Source organism: Periplaneta americana, chromosome 2, assembly GCF_040183065.1.
Source record: "Periplaneta americana isolate PAMFEO1 chromosome 2, P.americana_PAMFEO1_priV1, whole genome shotgun sequence".
Classification (NCBI taxonomy): Eukaryota; Metazoa; Arthropoda; class Insecta; order Blattodea; family Blattidae; genus Periplaneta; species Periplaneta americana.
Window position 1 is genome coordinate 104,185,106 of NC_091118.1, and position 26,170 is coordinate 104,211,275.

Here is a 26,170-nt window from a genome sequence, read left to right on the forward strand (position 1 = left end):
GTTAAACATGTAGGCTATTTATTTATTTACACAATTACGAAAATATGTATAACATACAATTTGTTAACTATTTACATTCCAATATAAATTTAACTTGTTCTTAGCACCTTAATTACAAAAGCTTACTTATTAGATTGGAGGAGATATAAACATAGAAATACAGGATTAAACACGTACTTGGCAAATTAGTTGCCTTAATTTAAATATGAAATGTAAGAAGAATAAATATTTGTACGAATGAGGAGAAGAGACCTGGCGTGTGTGCTGTGCGAGAGGCGAATGAATGAGCTATCAGAAAGAGATTTTGTTTCATGTTTGTTAATATTATACGGATCTACCGACGTGGAAGTGCATCTCAAACTAAGACCTATCTTCCCCCTCCATACTTATTGATGATATAGCCACGCCACATGATAAGGTCATAGGACAGGTCATGTCTCCTCTACTGTACATATTTTAAAGATATATTTGAAGAAATAATGTCGTTCATTTGTTCTTTGACATGGACGCGAAACAGAATCGTGCACAATACTTGCTCAAATATAGAAAGTTAAAGCACTGTGGTATTACATATAGATGGCTAAATAACAATACAGTAAAACATCGATTATCCGTCACCCTATTAACCGATTGCCGGATTATCCGACTGTCTCTCTCTCTCCTTTATTTTCGCTACAGAAACTTATGAAGTAATACCAGTAATTAGTACCAGTACGTAATTTTACTAGTTATGTTATTACAAGTCTTAACACTTACACAATAAGGTCTACTGTTCGAGTCGCCGTACTGTACAACTTTTAATGTATATAAAATATATTCTATGAGTGACAAAAAAGAACGTGTTGTGCTAAGTACCGAAAAAAGTGCAAATAATTAAGTTGTTTTGGGGAAAGAGAAATTGTGTCTCATCTCGCATCAGAATAGAGATTGATGTTACAATTGTGCGAGATTTAATAAAAATAAAAAAGTACATCTACAACACGAGACCCCTATTATTCCTATCTTTCTGCTGACATCCATTACAAGGAATTTCCTTGCCCCTTAAAAACCCGTCGTTGACAACCAGACTTAAATGCGAAAAATACGGATTCTCTACCTAACGTGTTAAACAAAAGATCATGAAGGAAATGTAAAAAGTGCAAGTATTATCCACTTAATTTACGAAAATATTTTATGGTGCGGATTATCCGATATTTTTCGATAATCGTTCGTCTACCACCTTCATTAGCACGGATAATAGAGGTTCTACTGTAACAATATTTATGTACCTACCGTATATTCTTATAAGTTATTCCTTTATACAGTTTAGTACTAGTTAATTGTTAATTTTCTCTTTCCTTTCTGTTTAATGCATTATTATTGGAGGATTGGCTTCAATGTATTAGACCACATAAATGATACAGCAAATTGTCATTATTTATTTAAATTCAATTACCCTAATTTTATTCCTGTATAAACATTACACACAACCATAGAGATTTCCCCAAATCTCCTGTCAACTTTTTTCTCAGAAATTTTACCTTTGTCAGCGTTTCATCTTTTGCCCTTGCACACAATTTAACCTCGCACACTAGAAATACAACGAGAACCATGTTATGCGTAATCAACAGGACACCGATTATTTACACAAAGTAACACAAGCCACCACACTGGACTTACGCAAATATCCTATCCGCTGCTAACTTCGAACACACTACCGTAAGCTCTACGGAAAGTCAAAGTTTCACTTCATGCGAGTACATTGTGTATGGTGTTACATCCTTAGTTTATTGTGAGCAGGAAGGAATGAAAAATAGTATAAATTAAGGCGTGTTTTTTATTGCGTGACTATTTTTGTTTAACCGCCTACAAGTTTCGCAGTCTTTTAGATGCAATAGATAAATCCATTACATCTAATTAAGTGCAACCACGCAAAATGTCGATTAATTTGACGTCCCATATTAACTTCCTCCTTGGATACGATTATTGATTAGGCTACGTAGCTGGAATAAATATTCATTTTCTTTAGTAAACCAAGCCCGCAAAAAATAGTTAGGACCGTATTAGAAATAGTGCTTATTGTTTATTAAATACTGTATATTAATTAATATTTTGGTATATAATTATAAAGAAAAGTCATTATTTTCACAAATTTATATCGCTGTCCCGCTCCGATATAATTAAGCTTTGGTTGTTCTGTAGCTGCGAGGTGCGAGGAGCTAAAGAAACTACTCACTATCTCTCGTGTAGTCCGAATTGGTGCGAGACGGGCCTCGAACCTCGTATGGGTCGGTTCAGAAAAACCAAGGCTTTAAGTTTCTTACGATTATAAAGTCATACATTTACAAATAGTTAGATTCTATGGTCATATCTAACTGTAACTATTAAATGTATGTAAATTATTGATAATATAAAATTCTAACACACTATCTAAAACAAGTTGTCTGTCTTTGGGACATAATAGTAGTAATAACAATAATAACTATGTTTATATTCTGGTTTTTACTATTTTTCAGTATTTAATGACAGGTATATAGTTAGTAACCGTAAGTAGGCTAATTTTGTTTTTATCTCTTTACTATCGCAAACCATGCATAGAAAATTGTAACTAAGTTATTTCTTCTGTTATTCTTTTGCTGCTGTTTATTGCTTCAATGTTTCTAATTAATGTATTTATATATTATCAAAAGCAACTCAATGTCATTTCCGTATTCTTTCCTATTATTTATTGTTATTACCTATATAGGTCTATTAGGTGTTTAATTTGTAACTATGCCAATTTTGTGCATTATCTCTTTATTATTCATCTTAATTACACAACTTTTAATACTCTATCACTTCGGAATAGGCCTATGTATTATATGACTTTCTTGTGTTAAATTCTATGGTACCTGGTTTATATGTTTCGACCTTTTATGGGTCATCCTCAGTCTTTATTATTGTTTAAAATTATGTAGGCCTACAAATTTGCAAATTTATGTCATATTCTTGCAATATCTCTGCATCTTTGTTTATAATTTCTAATTTATTTATTTATAAGTTTCTTTCAAGCCATAAGCAGTGCTGACTAGATCAGACGCTATGGACAGTATGAAAGGATAATTCCTAGCCTTTGGCGTCAGACGAACTCGATAGCTCAGTGGTAGAGCGCCTGAGCGGAGAACAGGAAGTCGCAGGTTCGATTCCCGCTCGTGGTTGTGAAATTTTTCTTTCATACCTTGGCATGATTGTGACTATAATAGTATTTAAATTCATTAATTCAGTATTTAGTATTGTTTACTGTCTATTAATTAATGTATTTATATTCTAACTATGACTTATTCTTACTACTACTTCTTTAAAATTGCATGTCATCTCTACATAATGTATTTCAAATATAACAAACTACAACCCTAATATACCAAAGAGTCCACACCTGTGGAGTAACGGTCAGCGCGTCTGGCCGCGAAACTAGGTGGCCCGGGTTCGAATCCCGGTTGGGGCAAGTTACCTGGTTGAGGTTTTTTTCCGGGGTTTTCCCTCAACCAAATACGAGCAAATGCTGGGTAACTTTCGGTGCTGGACCCCGGACTCATTTCACCGGCATTATCACCTTCATTTCATTCAGACGCTAAATAACCTAGATGTCGATACAGCGTCGTAAAATAACCCAATAAAATAAAAATAAAAAATATATACCCAAGGGTAAAATAGGTTTCAATATTTGGATAACAATAATATGATCATATAATCAGCATAATAATAAACTTAAGGCAAGAAAAGACGAATGCAGTCAATAAACGCATGGGAAAGATCTGTCCACTGCCTTCACTCTGTGGATAGTGTATAGACTTTCCACCTAAGAGGTCCGTGGTTCGACTTCAGGCGTGGATAATGTAAAGAGTCCGTGCACCGGACTGAGTGTTTATTCCTTGTTGTGTGTTGTCCTATGTTATTTCAGCGGTGGCTATGCTATTCCCGCGATATGTGCCTGTCTGTTATTAGTAAACAAATATAAGTAAATTTTAAGTCTGTATGAAAGAGGAAGGTTTAACGTGAGAAAGTAAAACAGATGAATCTATATCTCCAATTTAAAATTTAACCGAGGTTCGCATGTTTATATTTACAGATTTGTTATTGGTTTGGTTTACCGATCTACGGAATGCGGTCCGGCCGGTGCTAGTCTGTCGTCTGCTGCCCATTCTGCTCTCCGTTTCCTCTTCACGTTGAACACGCATGCGTGTTGTGCTATTGTGCGATTGTTGTGAGTGTAGTTTCGAGTGAGACAACGCATAGGATGGCTCGCTATATTACTATAGATCAGAGGTCTCCAAAAAGTGTATAGTCATGCTTGATCCCGATGCTTCCCGCCGAACACAGCGTGCTGTAAAGTTAGAGACTCGTACCTAAACACATGGGAGCGGTCAGTGGGGGATTGCGGCAACGATCTGCTTATGTTTACAAATAATAATATCAAAAGATTACGAAATATCATACGTTTGTATATTATTTTGACATACAATAAAATGTTCATTAACTCCTCGGATGAAATTGGCTAGGTGAGCTTTGTCATTTCTATCTGTGCTTTCGTCCAATGCTACAGACTGGTTAATTAATCGACTTCAGATTCAATTACATTTGCAATCTTGCAAATCCTTCTCTGAACTGTGTTTGGAGACAATTTAATTTTCTTAAACTTGTGACTTTGTTCTGGACGCAGTATTTTAGTAACGTCCTATATGCACGATTTTACAAATGCTCATTCTGCAACGGGCTTCATTGATTTTCTATTATTCCACGTCAGAACATAGCTAGCAAGAAGTTTTTTTTTGTTTTGTTTAAGACTGAGGATACGTATATGATTTATGTTTGTATGTTCTTATTTCAAATTTATCAAAATATTTGTACGTATTTCACCTAAAATGAAACGGGAAAACTATAAGTACTTATCATGCGAAATTGGGTGTAAACGTATTGTAATATACTGATTATTAAGTATAACCAACAGTTATACAGATGTCCCAAAATAAATTATTTTCACATCTTCAGCATACCTGTAATTGTATGATATTCTTTGTGAAAAGTCGAGTAGTGTCGTCGCATGTTGAATTTTAATACACCCTTAAGAATTTTCGAACAAATTAAACATTTCATATTCTATGCAAATCTAGTCTTTCAGGTGAAGCTCTCTGTAAAGCAGATTTGAATAATTTCAAGGGAAAAATTGTTCCGGGGCCGAGTATCGTTCCCGGGACCTCTGGTTGAACGTACCAGCGCTCTCCCAACTGAGCTATCCGGGAACTCCACCCGACACCGTCTCAACTTTTCCCTTTATATCCACACAACTCGCGTGGGCTGACGAAACGCCAGAGACCCACATCGAGTGCACACAAACTCTGACTTGGAATTGTGATTTTCTGTTAACGTACACAATGACGTATATATTATGCAAATCTAGTCTTTCAGGTGAAGCTCCCTGTAAAGCAGATTTGAATAATTTCAAGGGAAAAATTGTTCCGGGGCCGGGTATCGATCCCGGGACCTCTGGTTGAACGTACCAGCGCTCTCCCAACTGAGCTACCCGGGAACTCCACCCGACACCGTCTCAACCACAATTCCAAGTCACACAGAGTTTGTGTGCACTCTATGTGGGTCTCTGGCGTTTCGTCAGCCCACGCGAGTTGTGTGGATATAAAGGGAAAAGTTGAGACTGTGTCGGGTGGAGTTCCCGGCTAGCTCAGTTGGGAGAACGCTGGTACGTTCAACTAGAGGTCCCGGGATCGGTACCCGGCCCCGGAACAATTTTTCCCTTGAAATTATTCATTTCATATTCTCCCCACCAACAAAAAAAATTTCTCTTCCTATTCACCCTTGAATGTACTACGTCCATGATTAGAAGACATTGTGAAACGGTGGAACACTCCGACCAACACAATGATATTGCCACTGCTCTTCGTTTGCGCATAAACATTGAGTACAGTACAGGTGGAGATGGGTGAGTCAGAGCGCGCTCATTACGTACTGGCTTCGGTTCCGTTCAGGGGCTTACTCGCGAGTAAGCTTTTGCAGACGTCTGCTCTAGATGAAAGAGTGTTTGTGTGCAACACGTAATTAACTATAAGGCCGTGTCTCAAAGCTCATGTTTATAATACACACTAGTGGCTAGCAACTAGGTAACTTGTAAACTACACACTAGGGAGCTTTGGACATGCTTGCGTCAATCACGGTCGTCTTCATAGACTATTTTTTCTAAAAATCATGACAATATGGTGCAGCACTGACTTAAGAAGGAAGTGTACTAGTGTATGAGTTATATGGAAAACATAAGGGCTCAAAATATAACAATACTTTTAAAGATGTGAAGAAGATACTAACAATGTTAATATTGAAAGTTAACGTGTTTTTCTACATTATACTTCCAAAGCATCTTCAGATTTCATAGCTCCAATTGCTGAAGATGAGCCATCCATGTTTATTCAGTGTACAAGTCATCGATCAACCAAGTATTTTCTTTCACTTTTATTAGAAGTCCACTTGTCAGATTTATAGAGCAGAACTGACAACTGCAGTTTTGTATTTCCTTAATAATTAGTTTATTTTGTTACTTTATTAGAAAATGTTTATTTTTATGTTTTCGAGAAAATACCTGAAATTTAATTTCCTAATGAGTGCAACGTAAGTGCTGTCATATTCTAAGTTCTAGATCCCAGGTTAGACCGTGACGTCACTTAGAGCAGAGAGTGGGATGACTACCTGGTGATGGTCGTTTTTGCAGGTTCTACTAATGCACAATATACATAGTCTTATATCACTTTATTGGAATTTTTCCGAAGAAGTTTCGGAATTATATCTCTGTTTGCGATCACCGTCCCAATCCATGTTGTTAATGAGTATATTATCTATTACATCTTGTTCAACTCCATCTCTTTCAAAGCACTTATTTCATTTCATTTCATTTCCACGTGGATACAGAATTTACTATAACATCGCGGAGTGAATAAATTCAGTAGTAGGCCCTACAAGAGTACAGTACATCAGTTATTCATAGATTTAAAAAAGGCATATGACTCGGTTAAGAGAGAAGTTCTATATAATACTCTTATTGAATGTGGTATTCCCAAGAAACTAGTTCGATTAATTAAAATGTGTCTCAACAAAACAAACAGCAGAATCCGTATAGGCCAGTTTCTATCTGATGCTTTTCCAATTCACTGCGGGCTAAAGCAGGGAGATGCACAATCGCCTTTTCTTTTTAACTTCGCTTTAGAATATGCCATTAGGAAAGTTCAGGATAACAGGCAGGGTTTGGAATTGAACGGGTTACATCAGCTTCTTGTCTATGCGGATGACGTGGATATGTTAGGAGAAAATACACAAACGATTAGGGAAAACACGGAAATTCTACTTGAAGCAAGTAAAGCGATAGGTTTGGAAGTAAATCCCGAAAAGACAAAGTATATGATTATGTCTCGTGACCAGAATATTGTACGACATGGAAACATAAAAATTGGAGACATCCTTTGATGAGGTGGAAAAATTCAAATATCTTGGAGCAACAGTAACAAATATAAATGAGACTCGGGAGGAAATTAAACGCAGAATAAATATGGGAAATGTATGTTATTATTCAGTTGAGATGCTTTTGTCATCTAGTCTGCTATAAAAATCTGAAAGTTAGAATTTATAAAACAGTTATACAGGGTGCGTCAGAAAGAACGGATGGATTTCACATGGCAAGAAAATTGTAAAGATTCGTCAAATCAAAAATTTATTGTTATCAACATATTCACCAATACATGCAGTTTATTTATGGAAAACAACATTATCCATATGATGTCCTTGGCTTTCAATACAGGCATCGAGGCGTTTTCTGATGTTCGCCATCACTTTCACAGTCATAGCTGGTGCAATTGCCACGATTTCTTCACGAATCGCTGTCTTCAGTTCGTCCAGTGTATGTGATCGATGTTTACAAACTTACGCCTTCAAATGGTCCCAAAGAAAGAAGTCGCAGGGCGCGAGATCTTACCGTAGCCTCGGACAATCTCAGTGCAATAGAATTTCGTCCAGGTGATTTCTTCTTTAATGTTGAACCTATGATACGAAATGAAGCCACCCACCGCAAAATTGTATTCCGAGTTGGAATCCTAGCGTGACATCCGATGTCGAAATGAGTCCAGAGTGGCGATCACAGACTCTTCATTTTTCAAAAATGTCTCTACGATGAAAGCACGTTGTACACCAGACCAACACCATATTCTCAACTGAAACTGCATTCTATGGCTGAACCAACAGTCGTGGTCCCCCTCACTATATCTCTCTCCTCGTTGCGTATCGATAGTTTGAAATCCATCCGTTCTTTCTGACGCACCCTTTATTACCGGTTGTTCTTCATGGTTGTGAAACTCTTGGACTCTTACTTTGAGAGAAGTACAGTGGTTAAGGGTGTTTGAGAATAAGGTTCTTAGGAAAATATTTTGAGCTAAGAGGGATGAAGTTAGAAGAAAATGGAGAAAGTTACACAACGCAGAACTGCAACGTATTGTATTCTTCACCTGACATAATTAGGAACATTAAATCTAGACGTTTGAGATGGGCAAGGCATGTGGCACATATGGGCGAATCCAGAAATGCATATAGAGTGTTAGTTGGGAGACTGGAGGGAATAAGACCTATGGGGAGGCCGAAATGTGGATGGGAGTATAATATTAAAATGGATTTGAGGGAGGTGGGATATGATGGTAGGGACTGGATTAATCTTGCTCAGGATAGGGACCAATGGCGGGCTTATGTGAGGACGGCAATGAACCTCCAGGTTCCTTAAAAGCCATAAGTAAGTAAGTAAGTAAAATGTAAACAAATAATGAAGCTTCTCCATTTTTGGGATAAAATTGAATATAATTAGCCACATTTTGCACTGAACTCATGTACATTGTATGAATATCATAAACTAAACACAAGACATAGGATATATATCTGTGTGTGAACCGTAAGTAATGTCATTCATTTGAAGATTAATCTTTGAGGTATTTCAAACAAACGGTCTAATATAAGTTTGTTCGTTTTAGCTTCCTTTTCGAGATAGAAATTATTTTACATGAAATATTACGTAGAGTGTTTTGAGAAAGTAATTTATTTAATTCCCAATGTGCTCTGTAAATTCAAGATAGCAATGTATTATGATAATAAATTATTGAAAGAATTTCAGTTTTGTCCTTTATATGTGAAGAATTTTGATGCGAATAAATGTAACTTTTTAAACTTCCTTTTCACAACGAAAATTACATTTATTCTAATCAAATTTCTGCACATTTAAAGGATAAAACTAAAATTCTTTCAGTCATATATAATCATAATACACTACTCGTTTGAATCGACTGAACAGTTTTGGAATTAAATCATTGGCTTTCCCAGAACACGCTATGAAATGTTTCACATAAAACAATTTTTATCTCGAAAAGGAAGTAGAAATAAACAACATTTTATTGACCTTTTTCCTTTGAAATATCTAAAAGAATAACCCTTAAAATTAATGACACTACTTACGGTTCATTCTGTACATACGTACCTCCAGGACTGTCTCCATTTTGCAACGGAACGATTGGGAGCTCAGCTCCAAATCTACTATAACTTACTACCAAATTCTCGGAGTCATAGGCCTACCGTTCTTCCACTAAAAGATCGGACATATTTTTTAACGTATCAAACAAGTAAAACATTAATTTTACGAATAAGTGGGACCACCCCCTTTTTGCAGGGAGCCCTTCAATTACGTTGTTATTTCGTTAGCACATGCACATATGGTTCTGGAAAATAATCTCTTACATCGAGAATGGAATGACAGTAAAACTGTTTATTTCAGTCCTTTTTTCAAAGACGTTTGCATTGTTCGTCAGTGGCTTGACCATATTTACCTCAACTCAGCAGCAAAAGACATATCTAGGCTATGGAAATAAAAGTCTCGCTTCACGAAATACTACAGCTTTTATTAACCCTCCCTTTTTTATATTCCTTTCATATTCAGTAACAACTTTGTCTATGCTCTGTACAAATTAAACAGGAATTTCCAACATGTAATGAGAAATTATACTTACGTGGGTTTATGCTAAAGTTTATTACACTGAAGAAAACAGAATGTTTAAGTAGTAACTAACAAATAATAGTCAACTAAGAAGAGTTTCTCTTTTGCTATCGCTTTGTATTTAACAAGCGAGGGTACCATGACAACTTGTGACGTAAACCACGCAACTTTAACGATACAGCGTCCTGTAAAATTATGCAAGCGTAACGCCTACAATTATGTTTACTAGTATTCTTTGCTATCACAGCATGACTATTTTGCCTAATGTGTAGTTTGTTACTTTGTTATTGGCTACAAATATTGTCGGAAGTAGCTGGCATAGAATTTAAAGTACAAGGAAGTCGTAAAAATGCTAACATTTCTTTCCATCTGCTGTGTCTCACAGTCTACGCACACAAAAGTATGTAGAACCCTACAGTTCTCATGGTAATGTATTATCTCACCAAGCTGATGGGTGAAAATTAACATACATTTCAACTACTGCGTGTTAACATATTTTTCAGGAATGCTTCGAATGTAGACAATAATAATAATAATAATAATAATAATAATAATAATAATAATAATAATAATAATAATGACTAATAATAATGACAATAATATAATCCGAATTTGGACCGTTGCCTAAATTGGACCGCAGTTGTATTTCCATATATAGAAGTATTTCAAACATTTCAGTTGGCACCGCTGCTTGCTGACGCTACCTAAGGTTCTCATCTTGAAGTTCAGTGAGCTGCAGCCATCTTAGCGAATAGGATTGCCGTTAATGTGTTTTGGTGTTTCCCCTTACAATTTTTACGCTGCGGATCTTAAGCTTCTGTATACAGTGGGAGTAAGTAAGGACAATTTCTGTACTATACGTTACAAGTATTTTTCATTAGCTACTATCTGCGTGTTTTAAAACTAGTTTTTAATTTCATGTGTTTGTTTAGTGTCATCTGTTTGCATAAGTGAACAAGTTGCCTAGGTTGGACCTCTGCGCGTTACCTGGATTGGACTGGTCCAATTTAGGAAACTGTTAGTATTTTTTTTCAACATGAATATAAAGCAATATATTATGGGCAACATTAAGAAAAAGTAATATATTGGGGGATTCTGTGTCTTTATGTTTCCAAAATGTCAAAAAGGGGAACCTACCAGAAATGAAATGATACTTTGAAGATGGCGGTAGCAGCATAAAGGAATGGTGACTATGGATTCAACGAGTGTGCTCGCGTATATGGAGTGCCATAGACTACAGCAAAGATATATGCTGATTGCAAAAAAACTTTCCAATGAAGTCCTTCGGAAGGCAAGCAACCTTCAATTGAGATATGGAAAAAATTATTGCCGACCACATTCTCTTGTTTGAAGAAAGATTTTATGGGTTGACAATCAAAGATATGCATAAGCTTGCTTTTGATGTCGCAGGAAAATATTATGCTCCCTACACTTTTAACGAGGAGAAAAAATGGCCGGAAAGATGTGGTTCTGTGCTTCTATGAAGCGAAACTCAAAACTTTCTTTCCGTCACCCAGAAGGAGCATAAATGGCCCGAACTAAGGAGTTCAATAGGGACAGTGTTATCCAGTTTTCCGACCTGCTGAAAAAGAAAACTGTCGATGAGAATGGTATCACAGCAAATACTGTGTTCAACGTTGACGAATCTGGATTTACAACGGTGCAAAATAGGCAACAGAAAGTTGTAGCTCAGAAAGAGAAACACCAAGTTGGAGCCGTAAGTGGTGAAAGAGATTTAAACACCACAGTAGTCTGTGTTGTCAATGCGGCGGGGGTCTTTATACTGCCACGGTTAACTTTCAAACGCAAGAGGAAATCATGTCACCTTTTTATTTTTTATGTCTACGTTTCCTTATTCACAGGAGTTTCATAGCCAAAAAGGGACTTTCCAATTCTATGTAACATTTTTGCATTTTTTCTTTTACTTTTCTATGAGTCTTCCTGTAATTTTGAAATGGGCTATGTAACCGAGACAAGCAACTAATATAAAACTAATTCAGTGCAAAGAGAAATATTCTCAGTGTAACAATCAGCTTGAATGCAATAGTGTTTCTGAAATTAATTTATCTTGTTTTTCTTTAATTTTTCATAAAATTTCAGAGAATTGTGTAACTTTTTTCACCAAATGTTAATATCTGATACATATTTAACGTAAAATTTGGTGAATTAAAGATATTTATAATAAATACCCTTCTTCTACTTATTTATTTACTATTACTAATGTATTTTTGCGAGGTCCAAATTGGGACACTATGAGTCCAAATTAGGCAACCGGTTTCCCAATTTGGACCATTTCCATGATTTTGGTTTTACCTTTTTATATTTATTAGGAATTGTGTAATTTAAAATATAATATTATAGGATGAAAGTATATGGAATGTAGAATGTACTAGAACATATTTAGATTTAATTTAATCATTATTAAAGACATGGAATTAAAAAACAAAAAACTGGTCCAATATAGGCAACCTTCCCCTAATAATAATGACAATAATAATAATAATAATAGTAATAAAAAAATAATAAAAATAATAATAATCAGTGGCGCTATAGCCTTTTAAGGACCGAGACCGACCAGCCGCTGCTGGCCTCACGTCTACATGCCGAAGCAGAGGTGGACGATCATCCAACCAGAATGGAGGTATCATGTGATTAGCACAATGATCCCACCAGCAGTTGTAGCTGCCTTTCATAACCGAATTTCGCTACTCATCGTAGCTCCAAAAGTGCATCACGAAGCTAGGTGAACACCGGTCCCATACACTAGCCGAAATTTCATAAGAAAATTTCTTCCCCCCATGAGGACTCGAACCATCGCGCATTCCCTAACGCAAGTCTTCGGCAGGATGCCTTAGAACACGACGCCACGGCGCTCGAATGGAATTAATTTGTAGGTCTATCATCTCGTGGGATGCGGCGACTTGTGACGGGGGGTGGATTTGCTTGCTTTTTCCACTCTGCAATTAATCCCATCCGAGCTTTGCCAGTCTTATTAGGCACACATAAGATGCCTTTCTTGGAAATAACGAAACCACGTTTTTTACAGGCTCGTATGATTTTCACGTAACTGTACTTGGCATTCGGAAGTATCCTTCCCAAAAAGGCTCGATTTTCTTGGGCATTGCTACTGTGGTACACCGTGCACTCTGATTATGAAATCACTCACTACTGATCTGTCACCTCTCACCGCAATTCAGCTGTCGATGTGATTCCTGATGCACGTGACGTCATTCAAATTCGTTATCGGAGATCGGAAACAACCCTGTAGACAATATCTGCTCTGTAAATTAATAATACAACTAAAAAAATACGTAAATGAAATATTTCAGAACAAAGGTAGTTTCAGCGTCTTTATATTTCTGTTAATTAGGGCAACGAGAAACATTTATTGCCTGAAAATACATCGTTTTAAGGGCGGTTTCTGAGATATGTTGCTAGAATCGTAATCGCAAACTAAATAACATATTAGACAACTGAACATGTTAGACAATTAGGAATTTCAAGACTTAGAAAAATTTAAATACCTGGGATATATGATTAATGATGACGACCTGTTTTAGAATGTAATCACGCACCACTTAGCTACTGTAAACAAATTAATTCTGCTAAAGTCTCGCAAAAATTCTGTGTCCATATTGCTTTCCAGTACAACAAATCCAAGAGCCTACAATACAGTAATATTACCTTGTTTCTGTACTCAGTCAGCAGAAACGTGGATTCTAACAAAATATCAGCAAATCTCTTTTACATTCCAGAATAAAATTTTGAAAAAGGATTTTGACCTCATTCTAGACAAGAGTACTTGGAGAAATTTACGAACAGTGAACTGAAAAGTCTGTATGAGAGATCCAAATATAGTGACACTAGTAAAAAATCGAAGACTATGATGGGTAGGCCATATTCCACGTTGATATCAGACAAATCTCCTCAAAAGAGTAATGGAAAAAATTCGAGATGGGGAGGAAAGAGGCCACTCTGTAGACTACGACTCCTATGGAAAGACCAAGTAGACAACTATATCCACCTACGAGAGGCTATGAAGACGCAATTCAGAACAGGGATCTAGGGAGAGATTAGTGAAAAGGGCCAAAATTCTTCTCAGGTTTTTGTAGCCCTAAATTGAGTTGATAAAAGTTGCTTTTATTTTTTGTTAAGCATGCTGATTACACTGATATGGAGATCCGCCGGTTGGGAGTGCGTAATTCTCACACAAGTGAGGACGAAACATGCTAATCCCTGAAAGTAGATGATCATGGGTGGGCAACTCGTGCTCTCAAAGTGTCAACACAATCTCAATGCAGGTAGAACGGACTCTGTACTCGTTGTACTGTCTGTGTGCGGTTCTTTCAAGAAACAAGTTCGATCGCGACTGCTGTAAGTGGCGGCTCGTTTTAAGTGAAAAACAATATAATTCCCAGATCATTTCCATTTAGTTACGAGTAAAAAGAGAATTTTTTTTTATTAAGAAGAGAGGTAAAGCTTGTATTCTCTTATACTTTCTTACGCATGACATTTTATGTTACAAATAAACAGTGAAGGTTTTAGTAAAGAAATACAGTTTAGATCTGATTTAGAACAGCTAAAGGTAAAAATGAGATAACAAGGTGAGATTGATATCAAATATCGTTAGCACGTTGTGCGTGCGAGTTACAGAATTGCACGACGTATAATCGACTAGCTAAGAACATTTATGGATAAATTTGAAATGTGGTTGTATCATGTAGAACATAGACAACTCCACTTTCTTTGACTATAAACTATCTTGAAGAGTGATAAGAAAATCTTCTTATCAATTATAAGACCCTACTTCAAGACCTACAGCAGAATTCACTGCTAAGTTTGGAGAAACAGTGACAATTGACAGGGAATCGAAATTTTTCTGAGATCTTTTTGGCTTACGCCGATAGAAAATCCTGAAAATTTATAGCTTGATTTAATAAATCTACAGAACAGCACGCCACTCAGGTTCCAGCAAAATCAGGAATCGAACTGTTCGTAATGTTGCCTAAGTAGAATTTCCAAATATACTCTTTGCTTCCATATATACTGTATATGCTTGAGGCAGAGTTTAATACAAGAAAGAAGTGTAAAAGCTCTCAAAGTAAAGAAAGAGCACAGAAGTAAGCTTATTTCATCTGCCGTGACATGTAAAAAATACTTCCTTGAATTTGTCATTGTTTGCGAATACAGACTATTACCTTTCTGAGAACAGAGGAATACTCTTTAATGTATAAAACTTGTAAATTCTAGCGTTCTACGTTTCAAATAAGACATATAATAATAAATATTAACAAATAGTGTAATAATAAATAAGTGTTGCGGCTATATTTGTTGTATCTTGAAAAGGTTATATTCAGTTTGTGTTTCCAGTACAAAACTAATTTACAAAGCTAGAAAATAATATAATTTTGTTATGTGTTCAGGTATAGTCTGTCTAAAATTACTATAATTATTGTACCATGCGTCATTCTGAAATTCAAATCAGGGAATAGATATCACGATCACCTGCATGAGCCGCCACAGCGCACCGTGGCCTTTGCAGCGAAACTACAAACAACTTGTAACTGCTGCGGCTGACTCCGTCTGCCTTTCTTTCTTTCAAGGTTTTTTAGCACTTTGGGAGCACGAGTTGCCCATCCATGTAGATGATGGTCAAATATCATACACGCAGACTATCTCTTGATGTAGTCAATTAAGATGTTTCTGAATTCTAAAAATCTCGCAGTGCCGAAAACTTAATTTGAATTCTTATTTTGCCTATTAAAATTTTGCACTTCTAGAGCCTCTTTCAATACTTATTGTTAGTACTATTCTACTCTAATCATTGCTTCTCTCCCTTCCTTCGGTCTTTGATTATATACTTGCTTGGGAAGTCTCAAGTTACTCATTCTTTGAACATGAGCTCTCTATTTTAACAGATATTGTTTAATGTCGTATGGTTTATTACCGAATCTTATCTAAGGAAATATTTTATAAACAATTCTCGTTAACAATAATAGTTGTTTCATGTTTCTCAATGTTTAATGGTTATATTATATCACAGGATAAATATTTAAATTATCTCATTATTATTAATATTACTATTTCTTGTCAATGTTTATTATTGTCTTACGAACATTACTTATGTAACTTTCATTATTTACTTTCACTTTCATTATCACTTTCATGTTTTGAGATCTTAGATATTATTGTAATAACTACTGTAAGCCTATTGTACAGGGCAATCATTTTATTTTTACTAAAATTTTTAATATTAACCTGGCTATACCTTTAGACAGCCTGAAACACAGATTGCTATCCCCTTCCACGACTGTAGTTTGATGATACTGGCGTAAAACACAAACAGATCACTCTACTAGATATAGGAGGGAAGAAAAGTAGTTTATCCATTTACGTAAACTAGGAAATATCGCGATTTTGAGTTCGATCCAATCTTCACTTCTGCCCGACACGCACAGATAAAATTACTCAGACATGCTATCTACTGTCCGTCCAAGTGGTTATGTCGCAGGATCGTAGAAAGGAAGGAAATCACGTGACAGTTAATTACTTAACGAGGCCCTTTTATTTAAGTTATTTTAAACAGTTGTATAATATTACGTAAACGTCCAATTCCTAACAGAAATTAATGTTTTCAGAAAAGAGCTAAGACAGTCCTGCTTTTACAGAGGGTCGAACAGAAGCAGGTGGGGGAAATAGAGATGCGACGTAGGCAAACGGACAGTACCTGTGCGAAAATATGATTCAATATTGAAAGCTCTTTCGTCACTGGAAAACGCGTACATATTTCTGGAACGTACTATACTCACTAACTCAGTGCTGTTTACTATATGCGGTCTTGGATCTGTGTGTAGAGGACAGCTGGAACTTCATTAGTAGAGGGGGTGAGAGTGAAGTATATTCAAAAACTCAGGTACAATAAAAATTGAAGTGAAAATAAAATGATGTCCCTGTATAAGATTATAATACCAAATGGAAATATAAAAATTGGAAATTTGTCCTTTGAAAAGGTGGGAAAATTCAAATATCGTGGAGCAACAGTAACAAATATAAATGACACTCGGGAGGAAATTGAACGCAGAATAAATATGAGAAATGTCTGTTATTATTCGGTTGAGAAGCTTTTGTTATCCAGTCTGCTACTAAAAAATCTGAAAGTTAGAATTTATAAAACAGTTATATTACCGGTTGTTCTGTATCGTTATGAAACTTGGACTGTTACTTTGAGAGAGGAACAGAGGCTAAGGTTGTTTGAAAATAAGGTGCTTAGGAAAATATTTGGGGGCTAAGAGGGATGAAATTACAGGAGAATGGAGAAAGTTACACAACGCAGAACTGCACGCATTGTATTCTTCACCTGACATAAATAGGAACATTAAATCCAGACATTTGAGATGGACAGGGCATGTAGCACGTATGGCGAATCCAGAAATGCATATGGAGTGTTAGTTGGGAGGTCGGAGGGAAAAAGACTTTTGAGGAGGACGAGACGTAGATGGGAAAATAATATTAAAATGAGATTGAGGGAGGTGAGATATGATGGTAGAGATTGGATTAATCTTGCTCAAGATAGGTACGTTGGCGGGCTTATGTGAGGGCGGCAATGAACCTCCGGGTTCCTTAAGAGCAAGTCTATTATATATAATTAGAATTAGAGTTTGGTTGGGTTGAAGAGAAGGCCTATTGGCCTTAGCTATAGGCCTTAGCTCTGCCAGATTAAATAAATTATTATTATTATTATTATTATTATTATTATTATTATTATTATTTATTATTATTATTTATTATTATTATTATTATTATTATTATTATAACTCACGTTTGAGTCTCCAAAACTACATTTTGTATTTGAGATACAAAGCACCAAACATTTCATATCTGATATACAACAGCATTGCGCAGAACGACATTAATTTTCCAGAAGACGTTTTGTTTGTTAGAAGAAAATTGTATTTTACTAGGAGGAAGATGTTATTGGACATTCAATATGTATGATGGAAAGGAAAAAAGACCTATCGTATCTTAAGCTGTTATTCCAGGAAACGCCTTAATTGTTATGCCAACATAAATAGGAGCCCGAATTTGCTCCATTATTTTATCGTTAACCAACACTTTAGCTCTTGTTGGCGCTTCCCCCTTTTTACCATAGATTTTGTTTTTGAATAAGTATCCATTTTGAATTGAATCTCATCATTAACATTACAGTTTATGCCACTAGGTCCGTTTCGTCTCCACAACAGTAAAGATTACTTAAGCTTGAAACTTGTCACTTCATCTTCTTCTTAGTCGTCTAACACTTCGCCTTTCTTTCAGTTTCTATCCATAGTTTGTGATAGTGTCTGTTCCATCCTAAGTACATGTCCATTCCATCTTTGTACATAATTTTCTGTTGTTTCCAGTAGACTAGGAATATTTAATCCTTGCCTACTATCTAGCCTGCATTTCTACTGTGATGTAGCAGACTATATCCTGCCACCTTAGGAGTTTCATTTCAGCGGCTTATATACCTCTCGGTTCTAGTGTTAGTGTCAATTTTTCTCAACTGTAGATCAGTTTTTGTAGAGTCATTACTCTATAGAACTTTATTATATTCCTATTTAAATTGAGTGTGTCAATGAACCGGAATTCATTACTCACAATGATAGGAAAACGGAGGATAATGGTAATTGAGATTCAAAGTAGAGTCGACCTGGTTGGCGGAGTTGATATAGCGCTGGCCTTCTATGCCCGAGATTGCGGGTTCGATCCCGGGCCAGGTCGATGGCATTTAAGTGTGGTTAATGCGACAAGCTCATGTCAATAGATTTACTGGCCTGTAAAAGAATTCCTGCGGGACAAAATTCCGGCACACCGGCATAACCTCGACAGTTGCGAGCGTCGTTAAATAAAACATAACATTAACATTCAAAGTTGAAGAAATTGGAGGCAAATTTGGAGGAAGTATTTTGGATTACGAACAGGGTTCCCTGATAACAATGTAATCCGAATTTCACTTCTCTCGGGAAGCTATACCGACCACGCCACTATAAACATCACTACCACCACCATAATCCATCACCACCACCGTCGTCGTCGTCGTTTCTGCTTTCAGTTCTCTTTTCAATTGCAGATATTATTGGGAGGTGACAGAATGATTGTAAAAGAGTAATGGAGCAATTACGAAATGAAAGTTGTACAAGAAACCGTGATGAGTTGTGAATTAACTTGGTTGATTTTTGTATTAAAGATTTTTTTTTTCAAGTTCGGAAAATATTCAGCACCATTGGGATGATAGTGCGAGCGTAAAAGAGCTGTAGTATCATAAGAATAAAAAAAGAAACGGAAATGTCAAAAATACCAATTCATATGCCACTTTAATAATTTAGAGTTTAGCGATTCTCCGAGAATCGAAAACTGGTCTTCTTTGATGCAAAGCCATGAGCTGACTGATCTATGGCTGAGTCAAATTAGTAAATGAAAAATAAACTCAACTGTCTCGTACGCGATTTAGAGCACTTCATACCCGGAATACAAATCGAACTCCATTTGTTTTTGTTAGCTGACTTGAAGCGAGCTTGTGCCATGGTAACTCTTTGAACTTGAGTAGAAACAATTGCAAGTGCCGGTGCGCTCGTCAAATATCTTTCAAGTATTCATGCTGTTTGTCTCAGCCAAGAGATCAATATGATGATTACTCTACCCCGTACGGCCAGCCTAGTTAATGAATTGTGACGGGGAAGGATTAAAGTAAACAAAAGCCCTTTTCCTAGGGTGGTAACTATTCTCGGCGCATAGTAACTTATTGCTGGAAGTTTGCCTTTAATTGTCTGAAAGTATCCGTTTACTCTTCGTCCATAATTGACTGACTAATTAACACAATTGATTGTATACGTCACCGAGATTTATGGTTTATTTTCTTACAATGGTCCTCCGCTCTAACTGAAGCGATGAGATTTTAGCTATAAGTTCAGAGGAACTGCGTTCGATTCTGCAAGATATTGAATATTTATATTTAGCTATGTATGGTTTGTTTTGTGATGAACCTCTATTAACTTAAGACAGTAACTTTTAATCTTTCTCATCCATGGCACACTGAATGAAATGCTAAAATTGTCGATGCATGCATTGAGTTCTTAGGAGAGATTTTATGAGTATAAAAGTAGTTATTGTGTGAAGAACTATTCAAAATCGATTTCTTTAACAGATATGTCTGAACAGGCCTGATTTGATTTTGTAATAGGAAAAGTTTCTAGCAGCAAAAATAATTCAAATACGAAGCATCAGCTGTGCTGTGTGTAGTCTCTGAACACGACTTTATGGTTGGCTAACTTTGATAATGACTGATAACGGCTCTTAGTTCAAAATGAGGTGTAACTTATCACTGGAAATGGAACAATTCCTTCGTAAACAAGATATCAGCCTAACTATGACTGGAATTAAGATGCATCTCATCAGGGGTAGAAGGGTGGAGTCAGTCATTGTATAGTCTCGTTGTAATAGTAGTACTGAAGAGTCCTCCTAAGCGAACAGTGTAGTAATAACCGGGTGAAGTTACTGTCCGTATAGTATAAGTTATGTCGTGCAGTTTTGTTAAGATGGAACAAGCAACATCACGTATTTCCAAATTGAATATGCATATGGGGGAATTTGTAAGCCAGAATTTCACAGTAAAAGAGGAAAATTATACGTAAGTTGTGTAAGATATAGGGAATTAAAGCTTCAAGAATTAAAACGCCATTTTAACTCTTATAAAAACAAATGGAAAATGTTTATTTTAGTAGGTTATTTTACGACGCTTTATCAACATCTTAGGTTATTTAGCGTCTGAATGAGATGAAGGTGATAATGCCGGTGAAATGAGTCCGGGGTCCAGCACCGAAAGTTACCCAGCATTTGCTCATATTGAGTTGAGGGAAAACCCCGGAAAAAACCTCAACCAGGTAACTTGCCCCGACCGGGAATCGAACCCGGGCCACTTGGTTTCGCGGCCAAACGCGCTGACCGTTACTCCACAGATGTGGACTGGAAAATGTTAATTTGGCAACATTCAAAGAGAGTAAAAAAAGCATTTTGAGGTTACAGAATCTGAATTTTTAAAATAAATGTGAAATAATGGTATCTCCTAATATTCCTTTTTCTAAGGGTGAAAACCCTCATTTCAGAAACGTTATTAAAAAATGCATAAATCGAAATCTCCCAGGCCGAACGGCTTTTAACAAATAGGACTAGTATTTATCTAAATAATATTATGAAGTCGTTTGAAATCAACAAATATTGCAATATCAGATACCCTAAATGGTTTAGAGGAAGTATTCGAATTTATTAACAAACATTTTCAGACCCAATTTCAGAAAAAGTGCTGTGTAAATTAAAAATTATCCTGGTCAAAAATCTTGTTTATAATGAAATATGTCGTATAAAAATATTTTGCAAGGTTGCAGAAAAGGGCTGGATATATCGAATCACGATGTGCAGTATTATACGTTCACACTTGTTATTTCATGTGACGTCGAGAGACGTTTTTCTCTATATAAACTTAATTTCGTGGAAAGATCAGGGCTCAAAATGGACCGGAATGGACAGGAACGGCGTTTCGGTTCGTTTTAATTTGGTATTATTAGATAAAATATATCGATACATTTTATCAATCAAGTGTCAATTAAGTGATTAAAATACTGACAACAGCATTGTCGGCACTACTTTATTGTATTACAACATCCTGTGTTCATTTACTGCTTTGATTCATCCTTCGTCTCATTCTCTAAAATATTGACATATTACACTCATTCAGTATCTTCTTATTCATTTATCATTTAGCCATTCCTCCATTGATTGATTGGTTGATTGATTTACTTACTCCTCTTATCTATCCTTTCATTTACCTATTCACTCATTCATTTATTCAATTTACTTGCACATAGTCATTTACTCATTCAATTATTCATTTTTTTCACTCCATTTTGAGTATCCATTCATTGATGCATATGCATATCCGTGATCCATTCATCCATCTTAGCTGGAGTAATATAATGTAGTTGCCCCCACAGTTGTACGGTCTGCAAGTTGTCGAACTCGCGCCCTGGCGACAGGTCTGCACGTTCGTCCGGAAGTGAAGGTGACGCCCCGTCAAAGTGTGGAACAAAGGGACGCGGGGAGCGAGAGAAAGGTTTGGCTGTTGTCTTCATTCCCAGGGCAAACAGGACGCCGGGGAATTTAATTCGATTGTCCCGCCGCCCCCTCCCTCACATGCATTGTCTTGCCTCTCTTGTCTGTCTGTCCGATTTCTGCTCTGGGTACAATAACCCGTGTATTAATACAAGTGTTTCTGTCCACAAACTGGGGAGTGTCTTAGTTCCTTATTGTATAACATACTATAACTTGCATACATACCTCACAGTATTGATAGGGTTTATATTTTTTGCAACTTTACCCGTTATATTATTGTGATAACAATATTGGTAATAATTACTGAACCGGGATTCGATTCCCGGGACGAAAGTCGACAGTTATCTCACTTCAATAACAATGAATACGACGTCTCTCTTCATTTTATGTTGTATTATTCTTCAGCAGAGCATAGGCCATTATGAAACTAGGAAAAAGAAACCGTGGTTTGATGAGGATTGTTGCGTGGTAGTAGAAAGAAGGAACAGGTAGAATTGAAATTCGTACAGGATCCAGTCCAGGCAATTAGAGATAAATATTTCAATGAAAAACGGGAAGCAAGTCGTACACTTAGGAACAAAAAGAAAGATTACTTTAAGGAAAAACTGAATGAAGTAGAAATAAATAGTAAGAATAAAAACATTAGAGATTTAATAACTACATAAAGGAATTTAAAAAAGGATATTAGGCAAGGGTAAACCTGATCAAAGATGAGAATGATAACTTGCTTGCAGACTATCATTCCATCCTGAACAGATGGAAAAGCTATTTTGGGCAACTGCTAGAAATGACGGGGACGATATTCCAATACAAACTGCCGAGACATTTGTACTCGAACCCACACTTTCTGATGTCTAAATTGCGATAGAAATTCTGAAAAACTACACGTCTCCAGGTATTGATAAAATTCCAGCAGAAACATAAATTTAAAGTTATTCAGGATCTAGAAAGAAAAGGAAGATATGATTTAATGTACCGCGAAGTAAAATGTTTGGACTTCACAAATAAGAACAGAAAATCCATGTGGATGATAGAAGACGAAATCGGAAATGGAAAAACAGACAAACAAGGAATACCCTACACGTGGACGAAATACGTAAAAGTGATATGAGACGAGAAATCTTTCATATGAGTTAGCTATAGAAGGCGAAGCAGCTGTGTCAGAAGACGGAAAAGGATTTTCTATTTTGTAGAAAGAAACTGAACTAGCACTTTTGAAAATGAAAAATGGGCAAACAACAGGAGTTGATGGAATCCCCATTGCATTAGTGAAATACATAAGTGAAGACAAGAAGGAAATTCTATCAATATGCAACGAAATAATATAGGCCTATGAGAAAGAAAAATAGCCTGAAGACTTTACGAAGATAGTGTTGCTTCCAATATCGAAGAAAAATAATGCCAAGAAATGTAAGGATCCAGAACTATCAGTCTGATGTCACACTCGGCGAAGATTCTCCTGCGAATACTGAATCCAGGATTATATTCTCAGATAAAAGAAGAGCAGTTTGGCTTCAGAAAGGAAAAGGTACAAGAGATGCAATTTGACTGCTAAGAACAATCGGAGAAAGATATCTAGAGAAGAATAAGCAGTGTATGTAGTATATGTGGGACTAGAAAATGCTTTTGACAGAGTGGATTAGAATGAACTGATGAGAATCCTAAAGAAAATTGGTGTGGATTGGAAAGAGAGAAGTCTGTTCAATAATCTTTATATGAAACAACGAGTCATAGTCAGGATAAGAGAAGAAGTGTCAGAAGGAAGTGAAAAAGGGAAAGGAGTACGGAAAGTATGCCTTTATCACCTGTCCTGTTCAACATCTGCTTGAAGGATTTAGTGAAAAACTGTTTTCAGAACATTGGCGGAGCGATAGTAGGAGGAAGGGAGAATAAAGTGGATAAGATTTGCTGATGATATGGCGTTGTTAGTAGAAGAGGAAGCGATACTAAGGGATATGCTACTCGAGCTAAATGACAACTGCGAGCAGTGTGGGATGAAGGTAAATGCAAATAAAACGAAGACTATGGTCATAGGAAGAAAAATTAATAAGGTAAACTTTCCAATTCTAAATGAGGCAGTAGAGGAAGTGAACAGGATCAAATACTTGGGGGTGCACTATAAGCAGTAACATGAGCTGCTGCCACGAAGTCAAAAGGAGGATAACAATGGCTAAGGAAGCTTTTAATAGAAAAAGAAGCATCTTCTGCGGACCTCTGGAGAAAGAACTATGGAAGAGACTAGTGAAGTGCTTTGTCTGGAATGTAGCATTGTATAGTGCAGAAACATGGACATTATGACGAAGTGAAGAGAAGCGAATAGAAACATTTGATATGTGGATATGGAGAAGGATAGGACGTGTGAAGTGGACAGACAGAATAAGAAACGAAGCTGTGTTGGAAAGAGGGGATGAAGAAAGAACGATGCTGAAACTGATCAAAAAGGAGAAAAGGAATTGTCTGGGTCACTGGTTGAGAAGAACCTAATTTCTGAAGGATGCACTGGAAGGAATGGGGAACGGGTGAAGAGTTCGTGGTAGAAGGAGATTTCAGATGATAGACGGCATTAAGATATATGGATCATATGAGGAGACAAAGAGGAAGTAAGAAAATAGGAAAGATTGGAGAAAGCTGGGTTTGCAGTGAAAGACCTGCCCTTGGGCACAACACTATGAATGAATGATGTTCTGATTTATGAGGAAAGAGTAGGGACCAAGAAGAGCCCTATCTAATGGTTGTGTTCTACTATAAGAGTTTTTTGGTAGAATCTTTGTGTCTTATGCTTTATATTTAGACTTTATTTTATAGTTTCTAACCATTCATATTTCACAAGGGTTTTATTTGAAATAAACATTACTTAATAATGATATACATCAACATCGCCAGACGGTTTTATTCGTGAAATTTTATACCATGTAAAATAACTTGGAAATGAAACAATAAAATTGGTGTAAACTTCCATGTTTTAAAAGGTTTACGCTCGATTGTAAAATATGTTTTGCGCTTAGTGAATCACTGAAGCAAACTCTTAAATGTCATCATCATTATCATAGGCCTATCAAGAACAGGCGTAGTAACCTGTTTCGCCATTAGTTCATTTTCTAACAGATCTACCAAATTCCTTCTCTTGATTTATATGATTGTGTATCTTTAGACAATATATCTGACTCTATTTGTTCGTATTCTTTAATTTAATCTGTTTTGTTTTATCATGTAGGCTATTAAGAAATATTTTGAAATTCTCTTATATTTTCGTTTCTTATTTCATCAACTTATGTACAATCATACACAAGCCAAGGAATGTAATTTCAGTGACTTATATTTAATTTCTTCCTTTCTTTACACAGTCCACGATTCACTACCATATAATAGCGTCAGTACATAAAGAATTTTATAGAAACGTAACCGGGTTTATTGTCACTTTTGATATTTTTCTAATGACTGCATTTACTGATTGGTATATTTGGAGTTTCTTATTTAAACCCGTATCTTCATCTTTCTGAGAGGATATATCACAGCAAATTGTTTGCAAATCGATAAAAAAAATTTCACATCATCACATTAAACACAAATTTTATTGTCTCCAAAATAAACATAATGGAAAGAAATAAATAGATTTTCAACATGAATTTAATGGAATAATGTTGTATATCCACGCACACATATCCTTACAATGAAATGCAAATTGTAAATGGACTTGAATAATGGCATTATTACTTAGAAACTTGCATAGGCCTAATATTAGTAAACCGTAATATTAACTGAGAGGGAAAGGAACTGGTCACCCTACCCCATTATCTCCTGGGCTAGTTGCATCATAAGTGGTGCCTTCTTGGTATCACTTGTGAGGTTCAGACCTGTCTTCGGACAGTTGACTAAATGAAAACAATATTAACTGATTGTCACTCACAGAATACGAATAATTACTGTTGAAATAAAAATTGAATGCCATTGGAAATATAGACAGCCCTATAAAATACATATTTTCTT